Here is a 14,093-nt window from a genome sequence, read left to right as displayed (position 1 = left end):
CTGCCCCCCCCTGGGGGCAGATTGGTCGTCTTTCTGTCCGTTTCTGCTCTTTGGGGGGGGGCAGAAAAGCCCACTAGACACCAGGGATATAAATATTATTGTAGGAAGCGACCCCTTGGGCAAGGGTCGCTTCCTTGGGCCCCTAAATGTTTTGAAGACTTTTCTGCCCCCTCTGTGGGCAGATCGGTTTTATTTTTTTGCCGTTTCTGCTCCCATTGGAGGCAGAAAAGCCCACTAGACACCAGGGAATTAGTTCAATTAGAAATAGAAGTGACCCCTCGCTTCCAGGGTGCAATTTGTTATATGTATTTGGGTCACCTGCCCCGGGACTGAATAGCCTTTTTTTTCCTGCTGTTTTCTGCCTGACCTGGCACACAAACCGATTGACCATTTGGGTAGTGACATGGCATGTTATAATGTTTATTGTTATATGTTTTGTGATTTCCAATTGTAATGTTTTTTTTGTTTACTTTTTTGTTCTAGGTGAAGGCTTTTCTTCTGTTCACGGTGACATTTTGGTTCTGGTGGTTTTGCTGTTTGTGTAGTTTGGTAAGAGACTGTTTTTTTGTACAATGCAAATGTGTTTGATTTCTCTGCCTGTTTTTTTTTGCAAATGGTGTAATAATAGCAGTATGTTTGGTTTTTGAGTTTCAAAAACTTTTTGCATTGGTGCATGATGTGTATTTTGTTGTCTTGTGAGTAATTTGTTTTTTTTTCTTCTTTCTAGTTTGATATCGTTGGTCTTTGCTGTGTCACTGCAGAGTTTGTTTCTGGTGAGTGTAGCTGTCTCTTTTGATTTTGGATTGTATAGTTTTTGAGTACATTGATCTTATTGATATAAGGTACACATTTCTTTACTTACTTGGTTTGCACATTGTTGGTTGTTGTTGACTTGTTTGTGCAGTCTTCCATCTTAGTAGGTATAATGGCTAGCCGCAGGATGACTGCTCAGCAGGTTGTTGGTTTGCTGTTTGAGTCTTCCTCTGATATTGGGTCAGAGACTGACTCTGCTTCTGAGGGAGAGGGGGCAGGGGACGATTCTGGCAGTGAGTTTTCTCTCCGTATGGGGTCATCGGATGATGAAGATACTCTTAGCGCGGATGAAGTGCCTGTGTTAGAGGAGGAGACTGATGTGCCGATAGTGCGGCAAGAGGCATCTGGGCTGCAGCCTGCGCCTGCAAGGCTTCCCGTTGGTGTAGTGCGGCAAGAGACATCTGGGCTGCAGGCTGGGACTGCAAGGCTTCCCGTTGGTGTAGTGCGGCAAGAGACATCTGGGCTGCAGGCTGGGACTGCAAGGCTTCCCGTTGGTGTAGTGCGGCAAGAGGCATCTGGGCTGCAGGCTGGGGCTGCAAGCCTTTCCGTTGGTGTAGTGCGGCAAGAGACATCTGGGCTGCAGGCTGGGGCTGCAAGTCTTCCCGTTGAAAGTGATGACCTCTGGGTTGCCCCTGGCATGGTGCAGCCGGAATTTCCTGAGTTTACTGGTGTTCCAGGGTCTAGAGTGAATACCGAGAACTTTTTGCCTGTAAATTTTTTTCAGTTGTTTATGGACGATGTGTTTTTGGCAGAGATTGTTGAGCAGACTAATTTGTATGCCGAACAGTTTTTGAGGGACAACAGTGCCAGTCTTAAGCCACACTCTAGAGCTACCCGGTGGACTCCCACAAATGTTGAAGAGATGAAGAAGTTCTTGGGTTTAACTTTTTTGATGGGCTTGCTAAGGAAGCCATCATTGGCTTCATATTGGTCTAGCAGTCCCTTGATGGCAACGTCTATTTTTCCGGCAGTCATGAGTCGTGACAGGTATTTGCTTCTGCTTCGGATGATGCACTTTGTAGATAATGGTTTAGCGTTGCCACGAGATCACCCTGATTGTGACCGTCTTTTTAAGATTAGGCCTGTCCTTGATCACTTTGTTGATCGATTTTCTGAGATTTATGCCCCTGGTAGAGAAATTGCAGTGGATGAGTCTTTGGTGTTGTTCAAGGGCCGCTTGGTTTTTAGGCAATACATTCCTAGTAAGAGGGCGCGCTATGGAATAAAGCTGTATATGCTGTGTGACAGTAGGACTGGATATGTCTCTAATTTCAGGGTGTACACCGGTAAGGAATCTAGGTTTAACCTCCCTGGTTGTCCGTCCACTTTTGGAGTGACTGAGAAAATTGTTTGGGAACTTGGAAGAGGATTTTTTAACAAAGGCCACCATTTATATGTAGATAACTTCTACACTGGTGTACGGTTGTTCAGGGAATTGGCCAAAGTGGACACTTTTGCTTGTGGCACAGTCCGCTGTAACCGTAAAGGTTTTCCGAAAGAACTTGTTTGTCAAAAGCTTGTGCGGGGACAGTGCAGTGCGTTGCGTTGCCAGGAGATTCTTGCTGTGAAGTTTACAGACAGGAGAGATGTCTACATGCTGACTTCCATCCATGATGAAAGCACTGCACCTGTGACTGTTTGGGGTCAGGTCGCTGAAGCGCGCAAACCTGTATGTGTTTTAGACTATAATAGGTACATGGGTGGTGTTGACAGAGTAGATCAGAGGTTGGAACCTTACACTGCTCTTCGTAAGGCTTACATTTGGTACAAGAAGTTGGCTATCCATCTTTTCCACTTGGCAATGTTTAATGCTTTTGTTGTGTTCCAGGATTCTTGCCCTGAGTCAACGATGACTTTTGTTAAGTTTCAGGAGTCTGTAATAGGCAGCCTTGTTGTAGTGGAACAGGCAAGTGTTCCTAGAGTTGGACTGGTGGAGGATGTTGCTAGATTGAAAGAACGCCACTTTCCAGATCACATTCCTCCCACACCCGCAAAAGATTTTCCCAGTAGGAGATGTAGAGTCTGTTGGCGAAGAGGTACGCGGAAGGAGTGTCGTATGTACTGCCCCGATTGTCCCTCTCATCCTGCACTGTGTCTCTCTGCTTGTTTTAGAGCGTACCACACGCGAAAAAATTTTTGGGAGGATTCTTGAGTGGTAAAGTGAACTGGCTGGTCTGTATTCTTTGGATAATTTGATTCTGTTTCAATGTTGGTGTTAGTGCAATGTATTTAGTTGCTGATTTTCTGTTAGAAGATTTTTATCTATTTGCAATTTGTTTGTGTTTTTATTTTTTTCTAAAAAAATCCAAAATGTGATGGCGGTGTGTGTAGGCTTGCGCTTGGCTGTTGGTGTGTGTGGACTGGCACTTGGTTGGTGGTGTGCGTGGAATGGTGCTTGGCTGACGGTGTGCGTGGACTGGCGGTGTGCATGGACTGGCGGTGTGCGTGGACTGGTGCGTGGCTGGTGGTGTGCGTGGCTGGTGGTGTGCGTGGAATGGTGCTTGGCTGGCGGTGTGCGTGGAATGGTGCTTGGCTGGTGGTGTGCGTGGAATGGTGCTTGGCTGGCGCTGTGCGTGGACTGGTTCTTGGCTGGCAGTGTGTGTGGACTGGTGGTGTGTGCGGACTGGTGTTTGGCTGGTGGTGTCCGTGGACTGGAGCTTGGCTGGTGGTGTCCGTGGACTGGAGCTTGTCTGGTGGTGTGTGTGGACTGGAGCTTGGCTGGCGGTGTGTGTGGAATGGTGCTTGTCTGGTGGTGTCCGTGGACTGGAGCTTGGCTGGCGGTGTAGGTGGATTGGCGATTGGCTGCCGGTGTGCCTGGACTGGCGATTGGATGGTGGTGTGCCTGGACTGGCGCTTGGCTAGCGGTGTGCGTGGACTGGCGTTTGGCTAGCGGTGTGTGTCGACCGGTGCTTGGCTGGCTGTGTGTGAGTAGTGACTTTCTGCTGGTCACTACACACACTGCTAGCTGAGTGCCACTCCACGCAATCCTTCTGCCTGTGTAGTTGCTGTGTCTGGATTGTGGGCGTGTGAAAGTGATGGGCCCTTGAATGGCGCTGTGTGCCGGTGTGAGTTTTGTTATGTGATGGGCCCGCGGCTGGCGGTGTGAATGGTTTTGTATGTCTCACACGTATGAAAGGTGTATGAATGGCCTGTAAAGAGGTTGGTGCCTTGTCGTGGCTTTACAGCTCACGAGCTGTGAGTCAATGGTTCAGTTTCTTGCCCTTTCAATTATTACCAGTGCATTTCATTTTTTGTGAAATCACTTGGTAATACAATTTTATCTACTGAACCATCACTCACCCTCGTGCCAAATCCAACCAGTATGTGCGTGTGCTTGCGGGTTAGATGACTGTGCAGTAATATTTGTTTTTTTGAAGCAGGGTGTACCTTGTCCCTTTTTGGTGATTTTTGTACTGTGTTGCTTTTGTACCTGGTGGTGCGAATGGTCTTGTTTGTATCACGTATGAAAGGTGTGTGAATGGCCTGTAAAGCGGTTGGTGCCTTGACGTGGCTTTACAGCTCACGAGCTGCAAGTCATTGGTTTGGTTTTTTGTGAATTTAATTATTGACAGTGCATTTCATATTTGTGAAATCTCTTGTTAATAAAATTTAATACACTGAACCATGACTTGCCCTCGTGCCAAATCCAACCAGTATGTGTGTGTGTTTGAGGAATAGATGGTTGTGCAGGAATCTTTTTTTTTTGTTTCTCTGCCAAGGTACACTTTCCATGTAAGAATAACCCACCAACTGTAGATATTGTCGAAAACCTTTGGGAGTTCATGGTGATGTCTCTCTAGTGATTTGAAAAATATTTTTTATCCCCATTGTCCTGTAAACCTCAAATTGTCTGCCACATTTTCTTTGCAGTATTATTCCTAAATTCTCACGCTGTAGTAACAATAGGTAATCTGGTTATGCAAGGGGGGTTACTTTTGTTTTTTGCCCAGGGCTCGGCGGCCATCTAGGGAAACCTACCAAACCCAGGCATTTTTGAAAACTAGACACCCGGCGGCTTCCAGGGAGGTATGGCTTGCGTGGATCCCCCAACGTTTCCTTACCCAGAATCCCCTGCAAACCTCAATTTTTGCCCAAAAAATCACTTTTTTCACACATTTTGGGGTGGGAAAGTAGTGGCATCACCGGGCTCACACAAATTTACCACCACCCAGCGTTCCCCCAGGTCTCCCGGTAAAAATGGTGCCTCACTTGTGTGGGAGGCCCAAGTACCCGCGGCAGGCAAGGGCCCCAAACGTAGTGAGGCCACCTCAAGATGGCCTATCGCCAAACCACCTGGTTTTGCAAGGGGGGTCACTTTGGTTTTTGGCCCGGTGCGCGGCGGCCATCTAGGGAAACCTACCAAACCCAGGCATTTTTGAAAACTAGACACCCGGCGGCTTCCAGGGAGGTATGGCTTGCGTGGATCCCCCAACGTTTCCTTACCCAGAATCCCCTGCAAACCTCAATTTTTGCTCAAAAAATCACTTTTTTCACACATTTTGGGGTGGGAAAGTAGTGGCATCACCGGGCTCACACAAATTTACCACCACCCAGCGTTCCCCCAGGTCTCCCGGTAAAAATGGTGCCTCACTTGTGTGGGAGGCCCAAGTACCCGCGGCAGGCAAGGGCCCCAAACGTAGTGAGGCCACCTCAAGATGGCCTATCGCCAAACCACCTGGTTTTGCAAGGGGGGTCACTTTGGTTTTTGGCCCGGTGCGCGGCGGCCATCTAGGGAAACCTACCAAACCCAGGCATTTTTGAAAACTAGACACCCGGCGGCTTCCAGGGAGGTATGGCTTGCGTGGATCCCCCAACGTTTCCTTACCCAGAATCCCCTGCAAACCTCAATTTTTGCTCAAAAAATCACTTTTTTCACACATTTTGGGGTGGGAAAGTAGTGGCATCACCGGGCTCACACAAATTTACCACCACCCAGCGTTCCCCCAGGTCTCCCGGTAAAAATGGTGCCTCACTTGTGTGGGAGGCCCAAGTACCCGCGGCAGGCAAGGGCCCCAAAGGTAGTGAGGCCACCTCAAGATGGCCTATCGCCAAACCACCTGGTTTTGCAAGGGGGGTCACTTTGGTTTTTGGCCCGGTGCGCGGCGGCCATCTAGGGAAACCTACCAAACCCAGGCATTTTTGAAAACTAGACACCCGGCGGCTTCCAGGGAGGTATGGCTTGCGTGGATCCCCCAACGTTTCCTTACCCAGAATCCCCTGCAAACCTCAATTTTTGCCCAAAAAATCACTTTTTTCACACATTTTGGGGTGGGAAAGTAGTGGCATCACCGGGCTCACACAAATTTACCACCACCCAGCGTTCCCCCAGGTCTCCCGGTAAAAATGGTGCCTCACTTGTGTGGGAGGCCCAAGTACCCGCGGCAGGCAAGGGCCCCAAAGGTAGTGAGGCCACCTCAAGATGGCCTATCGCCAAACCACCTGGTTTTGCATGGGGGGTCACTTTGGTTTTTGGCCCGGTGCGCGGCGGCCATCTAGGGAAACCTACCAAACCCAGGCATTTTTGAAAACTAGACACCCGGCGGCTTCCAGGGAGGTATGGCTTGCGTGGATCCCCCAACGTTTCCTTACCCAGAATCCCCTGCAAACCTCAATTTTTGCTCAAAAAATCACTTTTTTCACACATTTTGGGGTGGGAAAGTAGTGGCATCACCGGGCTCACACAAATTTACCACCACCCAGCGTTCCCCCAGGTCTCCCGGTAAAAATGGTGCCTCACTTGTGTGGGAGGCCCAAGTACCCGCGGCAGGCAAGGGCCCCAAACGTAGTGAGGCAACATCAACATTGCCTATCCCAAAGGTCGCCTCACTACGTTTGTTGTCCTGGCCTGCCGCGGGTACTTGGGCCTCCCACACAAGTGAGGCACCATTTTTACCGGGAGACCTGGGGGAACGCTGGGTGGTGGTAAATTTGTGTGAGCCCGGTGATGCCACTACTTTCCCACCCCAAAATGTGTGAAAAAAGTGATTTTTTGAGCAAAAATTGAGGTTTGCAGGGGATTCTGGGTAAGGAAACGTTGGGGGATCCACGCAAGCCATACCTCCCTGGAAGCCGCCGGGTGTCTAGTTTTCAAAAATGCCTGGGTTTGGTAGGTTTCCCTAGATGGCCGCCGCGCACCGGGCCAAAAACCAAAGTGACCCCCCTTGCAAAACCAGGTGGTTTGGCGATAGGCCATCTTGAGGTGGCCTCACTACGTTTGGGGCCCTTGCCTGCCGCGGGTACTTGGGCCTCCCACACAAGTGAGGCACCATTTTTACCGGGAGACCTGGGGGAACGCTGGGTGGTGGTAAATTTGTGTGAGCCCGGTGATGCCACTACTTTCCCACCCCAAAATGTGTGAAAAAAGTGATTTTTTGAGCAAAAATTGAGGTTTGCAGGGGATTCTGGGTAAGGAAACGTTGGGGGATCCACGCAAGCCATACCTCCCTGGAAGCCGCCGGGTGTCTAGTTTTCAAAAATGCCTGGGTTTGGTAGGTTTCCCTAGATGGCCGCCGCGCACCGGGCCAAAAACCAAAGTGACCCCCCTTGCAAAACCAGGTGGTTTGGCGATAGGCCATCTTGAGGTGGCCTCACTACCTTTGGGGCCCTTGCCTGCCGCGGGTACTTGGGCCTCCCACACAAGTGAGGCACCATTTTTACCGGGAGACCTGGGGGAACGCTGGGTGGTGGTAAATTTGTGTGAGCCCGGTGATGCCACTACTTTCCCACCCCAAAATGTGTGAAAAAAGTGATTTTTTGAGCAAAAATTGAGGTTTGCAGGGGATTCTGGGTAAGGAAACGTTGGGGGATCCACGCAAGCCATACCTCCCTGGAAGCCGCCGGGTGTCTAGTTTTCAAAAATGCCTGGGTTTGGTAGGTTTCCCTAGATGGCCGCCGCGCACCGGGCCAAAAACCAAAGTGACCCCCCTTGCAAAACCAGGTGGTTTGGCGATAGGCCATCTTGAGGTGGCCTCACTACCTTTGGGGCCCTTGCCTGCCGCGGGTACTTGGGCCTCCCACACAAGTGAGGCACCATTTTTACCGGGAGACCTGGGGGAACGCTGGGTGGTGGTAAATTTGTGTGAGCCCGGTGATGCCACTACTTTCCCACCCCAAAATGTGTGAAAAAAGTGATTTTTTGAGCAAAAATTGAGGTTTGCAGGGGATTCTGGGTAAGGAAACGTTGGGGGATCCACGCAAGCCATACCTCCCTGGAAGCCGCCGGGTGTCTAGTTTTCAAAAATGCCTGGGTTTGGTAGGTTTCCCTAGATGGCCGCCGCGCACCGGGCCAAAAACCAAAGTGACCCCCCTTGCAAAACCAGGTGGTTTGGCGATAGGCCATCTTGAGGTCGCCTCACTACGTTTGGGGCCCTTGCCTGCCGCGGGTACTTGGGCCTCCCACACAAGTGAGGCACCATTTTTACCGGGAGACCTGGGGGAACGCTGGGTGGTGGTAAATTTGTGTGAGCCCGGTGATGCCACTACTTTCCCACCCCAAAATGTGTGAAAAAAGTGATTTTTTGAGCAAAAATTGAGGTTTGCAGGGGATTCTGGGTAAGGAAACGTTGGGGGATCCACGCAAGCCATACCTCCCTGGAAACCGCCGGGTGTCTAGTTTTCAGAAATGTATAGGTTTGGTAGGTTTCCCTAGGTGCCGGCAGGGCTAGGGTACAAAATCTACAGCTAGTCACTTTGCCAAAAAAAGGGTCATTTTTCACTCCAAAACCACTTTGCGTTTTGCGCCGTTTCCTGTCGCGGGCACTAGGCTGACCCGCACAAGTGAGGTACCATTTTTCTCGTAGGACTTTGGGGAACGCGGGGTGGGTGGAAATTTGTGGATCCACGCAGATTCCAGAACTTTCCATCACAGAAATGTGGGGAAAATGTGTTTTTTTTGTCAATTTTTTACGTTTGCAAGGGATTCTGGGTAACAGACCATGGTGGGAGGCAGTCAAGTCACCCCATCCTGGATTCCCCTGGGTGTCTAGTTTTCAGAAATGTATAGGTTTGCTAGGTTTCCCTAGGTGCCGGCAGGGCTAGGGTACAAAATCTACAGCTAGTCACTTTGCCAAAAAAAGGGTCATTTTTCACTCCAAAACCACGTTGCGTTTTGCGCCGTTTCCTGTCGCGGGCACTAGGCCGACCCGCACAAGTGAGGTACCATTTTTCTCGTAGGACTTTGGGGAACGCGGGGTGGGTGGAAATTTGTGGATCCACGCAGATTCCAGAACTTTCCATCACAGAAATGTGGGGAAAATGTGTTTTTTTTGTCAATTTTTTACGTTTGCAAGGGATTCTGGGTAACAGACCATGGTGGGAGGCAGTCAAGTCACCCCATCCTGGATTCCCCTGGGTGTCTAGTTTTCAGAAATGTATAGGTTTGCTAGGTTTCCCTAGGAGCCGGCAGGGCTAGGGTACAAAATCTACAGCTAGTCACTTTGCCAAAAAAAGGGTCATTTTTCACTCCAAAACCACGTTGCGTTTTGCGCCGTTTCCTGTCGCGGGCACTAGGCCGACCCGCACAAGTGAGGTACCATTTTTCTCGTAGGACTTTGGGGAACGCGGGGTGGGTGGAAATTTGTGGATCCACGCAGATTCCAGAACTTTCCATCACAGAAATGTGGGGAAAATGTGTTTTTTTTGTCAATTTTTTACGTTTGCAAGGGATTCTGGGTAACAGACCATGGTGGGAGGCAGTCAAGTCACCCCATCCTGGATTCCCCTGGGTGTCTAGTTTTCAGAAATGTATAGGTTTGCTAGGTTTCCCTAGGTGCCGGCAGGGCTAGGGTACAAAATCTACAGCTAGTCACTTTGCCAAAAAAAGGGTCATTTTTCACTCCAAAACCACGTTGCGTTTTGCGCCGTTTCCTGTCGCGGGCACTAGGCCGACCCGCACAAGTGAGGTACCATTTTTCTCGTAGGACTTTGGGGAACGCGGGGTGTGTGGAAATTTGTGGATCCACGCAGATTCCAGAACTTTCCATCACAGAAATGTGGGGAAAATGTGTTTTTTTTGTCAATTTTTTACGTTTGCAAGGGATTCTGGGTAACAGACCATGGTGGGAGGCAGTCAAGTCACCCCATCCTGGATTCCCCTGGGTGTCTAGTTTTCAGAAATGTATAGGTTTGCTAGGTTTCCCTAGGTGCCGGCAGGGCTAGGGTACAAAATCTACAGCTAGTCACTTTGCCAAAAAAAGGGTCATTTTTCACTCCAAAACCACGTTGCGTTTTGCGCCGTTTCCTGTCGCGGGCACTAGGCCGACCCGCACAAGTGAGGTACCATTTTTCTCGTAGGACTTTGGGGAACGCGGGGTGGGTGGAAATTTGTGGATCCACGCAGATTCCAGAACTTTCCATCACAGAAATGTGGGGAAAATGTGTTTTTTTTGTCAATTTTTTACGTTTGCAAGGGATTCTGGGTAACAGACCATGGTGGGAGGCAGTCAAGTCACCCCATCCTGGATTCCCCTGGGTGTCTAGTTTTCAGAAATGTATAGGTTTGCTAGGTTTCCCTAGGTGCCGGCAGGGCTAGGGTACAAAATCTACAGCTAGTCACTTTGCCAAAAAAAGGGTCATTTTTCACTCCAAAACCACGTTGCGTTTTGCGCCGTTTCCTGTCGCGGGCACTAGGCCGACCCGCACAAGTGAGGTACCATTTTTCTCGTAGGACTTTGGGGAACGCGGGGTGGGTGGAAATTTGTGGATCCACGCAGATTCCAGAACTTTCCATCACAGAAATGTGGGGAAAATGTGTTTTTTTTGTCAATTTTTTACGTTTGCAAGGGATTCTGGGTAACAGACCATGGTGGGAGGCAGTCAAGTCACCCCATCCTGGATTCCCCTGGGTGTCTAGTTTTCAGAAATGTATAGGTTTGCTAGGTTTCCCTAGGTGCCGGCAGGGCTAGGGTACAAAATCTACAGCTAGTCACTTTGCCAAAAAAAGGGTCATTTTTCACTCCAAAACCACGTTGCGTTTTGCGCCGTTTCCTGTCGCGGGCACTAGGCCGACCCGCACAAGTGAGGTACCATTTTTCTCGTAGGACTTTGGGGAACGCGGGGTGGGTGGAAATTTGTGGATCCACGCAGATTCCAGAACTTTCCATCACAGAAATGTGGGGAAAATGTGTTTTTTTTGTCAATTTTTTACGTTTGCAAGGGATTCTGGGTAACAGACCATGGTGGGAGGCAGTCAAGTCACCCCATCCTGGATTCCCCTGGGTGTCTAGTTTTCAGAAATGTATAGGTTTGCTAGGTTTCCCTAGGTGCCGGCAGGGCTAGGGTACAAAATCTACAGCTAGTCACTTTGCCAAAAAAAGGGTCATTTTTCACTCCAAAACCACGTTGCGTTTTGCGCCGTTTCCTGTCGCGGGCACTAGGCCGACCCGCACAAGTGAGGTACCATTTTTCTCGTAGGACTTTGGGGAACGCGGGGTGGGTGGAAATTTGTGGATCCACGCAGATTCCAGAACTTTCCATCACAGAAATGTGGGGAAAATGTGTTTTTTTTGTCAATTTTTTACGTTTGCAAGGGATTCTGGGTAACAGACCATGGTGGGAGGCAGTCAAGTCACCCCATCCTGGATTCCCCTGGGTGTCTAGTTTTCAGAAATGTATAGGTTTGCTAGGTTTCCCTAGGTGCCGGCAGGGCTAGGGTACAAAATCTACAGCTAGTCACTTTGCCAAAAAAAGGGTCATTTTTCACTCCAAAACCACGTTGCGTTTTGCGCCGTTTCCTGTCGCGGGCACTAGGCCGACCCGCACAAGTGAGGTACCATTTTTCTCGTAGGACTTTGGGGAACGCGGGGTGGGTGGAAATTTGTGGATCCACGCAGATTCCAGAACTTTCCATCACAGAAATGTGGGGAAAATGTGTTTTTTTTGTCAATTTTTTACGTTTGCAAGGGATTCTGGGTAACAGACCATGGTGGGAGGCAGTCAAGTCACCCCATCCTGGATTCCCCTGGGTGTCTAGTTTTCAGAAATGTATAGGTTTGCTAGGTTTCCCTAGGTGCCGGCAGGGCTAGGGTACAAAATCTACAGCTAGTCACTTTGCCAAAAAAAGGGTCATTTTTCACTCCAAAACCATGTTGCGTTTTGCGCCGTTTCCTGTCGCGGGCACTAGGCCGACCCGCACAAGTGAGGTACCATTTTTCTCGTAGGACTTTGGGGAACGCGGGGTGGGTGGAAATTTGTGGATCCACGCAGATTCCAGAACTTTCCATCACAGAAATGTGGGGAAAATGTGTTTTTTTTGTCAATTTTTTACGTTTGCAAGGGATTCTGGGTAACAGACCATGGTGGGAGGCAGTCAAGTCACCCCATCCTGGATTCCCCTGGGTGTCTAGTTTTCAGAAATGTATAGGTTTGCTAGGTTTCCCTAGGTGCCGGCAGGGCTAGGGTACAAAATCTACAGCTAGTCACTTTGCCAAAAAAAGGGTCATTTTTCACTCCAAAAACAACGTTGCGTTTTGCGCCTTTTCCTGTCGCGGGCACTAGGCCGACCCGCACAAGTGAGGTACCATTTTTCTCGTAGGACTTTGGGGAACGCGGGGTGGGTGGAAATTTGTGGATCCACGCAGATTCCAGAACTTTCCATCACAGAAATGTGGGGAAAATGTGTTTTTTTTGTCAATTTTTTACGTTTGCAAGGGATTCTGGGTAACAGACCATGGTGGGAGGCAGTCAAGTCACCCCATCCTGGATTCCCCTGGGTGTCTAGTTTTCAGAAATGTATAGGTTTGCTAGGTTTCCCTAGGTGCCGGCAGGGCTAGGGTACAAAATCTACAGCTAGTCACTTTGCCAAAAAAAGGGTCATTTTTCACTCCAAAACCACGTTGCGTTTTGCGCCGTTTCCTGTCGCGGGCACTAGGCCGACCCGCACAAGTGAGGTACCATTTTTCTCGTAGGACTTTGGGGAACGCGGGGTGGGTGGAAATTTGTGGATCCACGCAGATTCCAGAACTTTGCATCACAGAAATGTGGGGAAAATGTGTTTTTTTTTTCAATTTTTTACGTTTGCAAGGGATTCTGGGTAACAGACCATGGTGGGAGGCAGTCAAGTCACCCCATCCTGGATTCCCCTGGGTGTCTAGTTTTCAGAAATGTATAGGTTTGCTAGGTTTCCCTAGGTGCCGGCAGGGCTAGGGTACAAAATCTACAGCTAGTCACTTTGCCAAAAAAAGGGTCATTTTTCACTCCAAAACCACGTTGCGTTTTGCGCCGTTTCCTGTCGCGGGCACTAGGCCGACCCGCACAAGTGAGGTACCATTTTTCTCGTAGGACTTTGGGGAACGCGGGGTGGGTGGAAATTTGTGGATCCACGCAGATTCCAGAACTTTGCATCACAGAAATGTGGGGAAAATGTGGTTTTTTTTTCAATTTTTTACGTTTGCAAGGGATTCTGGGTAACAGACCATGGTGGGAGGCAGTCAAGTCACCCCATCCTGGATTCCCCTGGGTGTCTAGTTTTCAAAAATGTATAGGTTTGCTAGGTTTCCCTAGGTGCCGGCAGGGCTAGGGTTCAAAAACTACAGCTAGACTCTTTGCAAAAAAAGTGTAAATTTTCAGTGTGAAAATGTGGTGTGTTCACCTTAGGTTTTGAGCCACTTCCTGTCGTGGGCACTATGCCTACCCACACAAGTGAGGTACCATTTTTCTCGGGAGACTTAGGGTAGTTCAAATTTGTAAAGCTACTGTTATTACCTGTTGATTTTTGATGCATTTCTCCCTTCCAAATGAAAGACATTGTGTAAAAAAAAAGTCATTTTGAAAAATGACCAATAATTGTCATGCAAATATGAGTATTCCCACTTTCGAAAATGTGCAAATATGCACTGTTTCTGAACTCTGTAATTTGTTCCCATTTCAGAAATACATAGGTGACTTTCATACCGATTTTTCCAAGTATACATTTTCCCACAATAATTGCTATATACCCGGACCAAAAAAAAAAAACATTACAAAATGCTGCTCATTTTTCTACTCTGGGTTCGTTGGGCTCTTGATGAACCTACAAGTCCTATATGTCCACACAACCAGGAAGGTCTACCGGATGTAACGGTACATTGCTTTCAAAGAGATGTCATAATTCGAAGAAGTTACAGGTAAAAACGTTGACTCAAGAGGCTGCTTTTTTCAACAAATTTTTAATTTCTCCTATATTTGCCTGTAAATTTCTATAAAGAAACCTTGATGGATCTACGCAAATGACCCCTTGCTGAATTCAGAATTTTGTCTACTTTTCAAAAATGTATAGCTTTCCAGGATCCATTATTGTTTTGTTA

This window comes from Triturus cristatus, chromosome 1_2 (assembly GCF_964204655.1).
Source record: "Triturus cristatus chromosome 1_2, aTriCri1.1, whole genome shotgun sequence".
Taxonomy (NCBI): domain Eukaryota; kingdom Metazoa; phylum Chordata; class Amphibia; order Caudata; family Salamandridae; genus Triturus; species Triturus cristatus.
The sequence above is the reverse complement of the archived record's forward strand: the minus strand, read 5'-3'. Positions refer to the sequence as shown.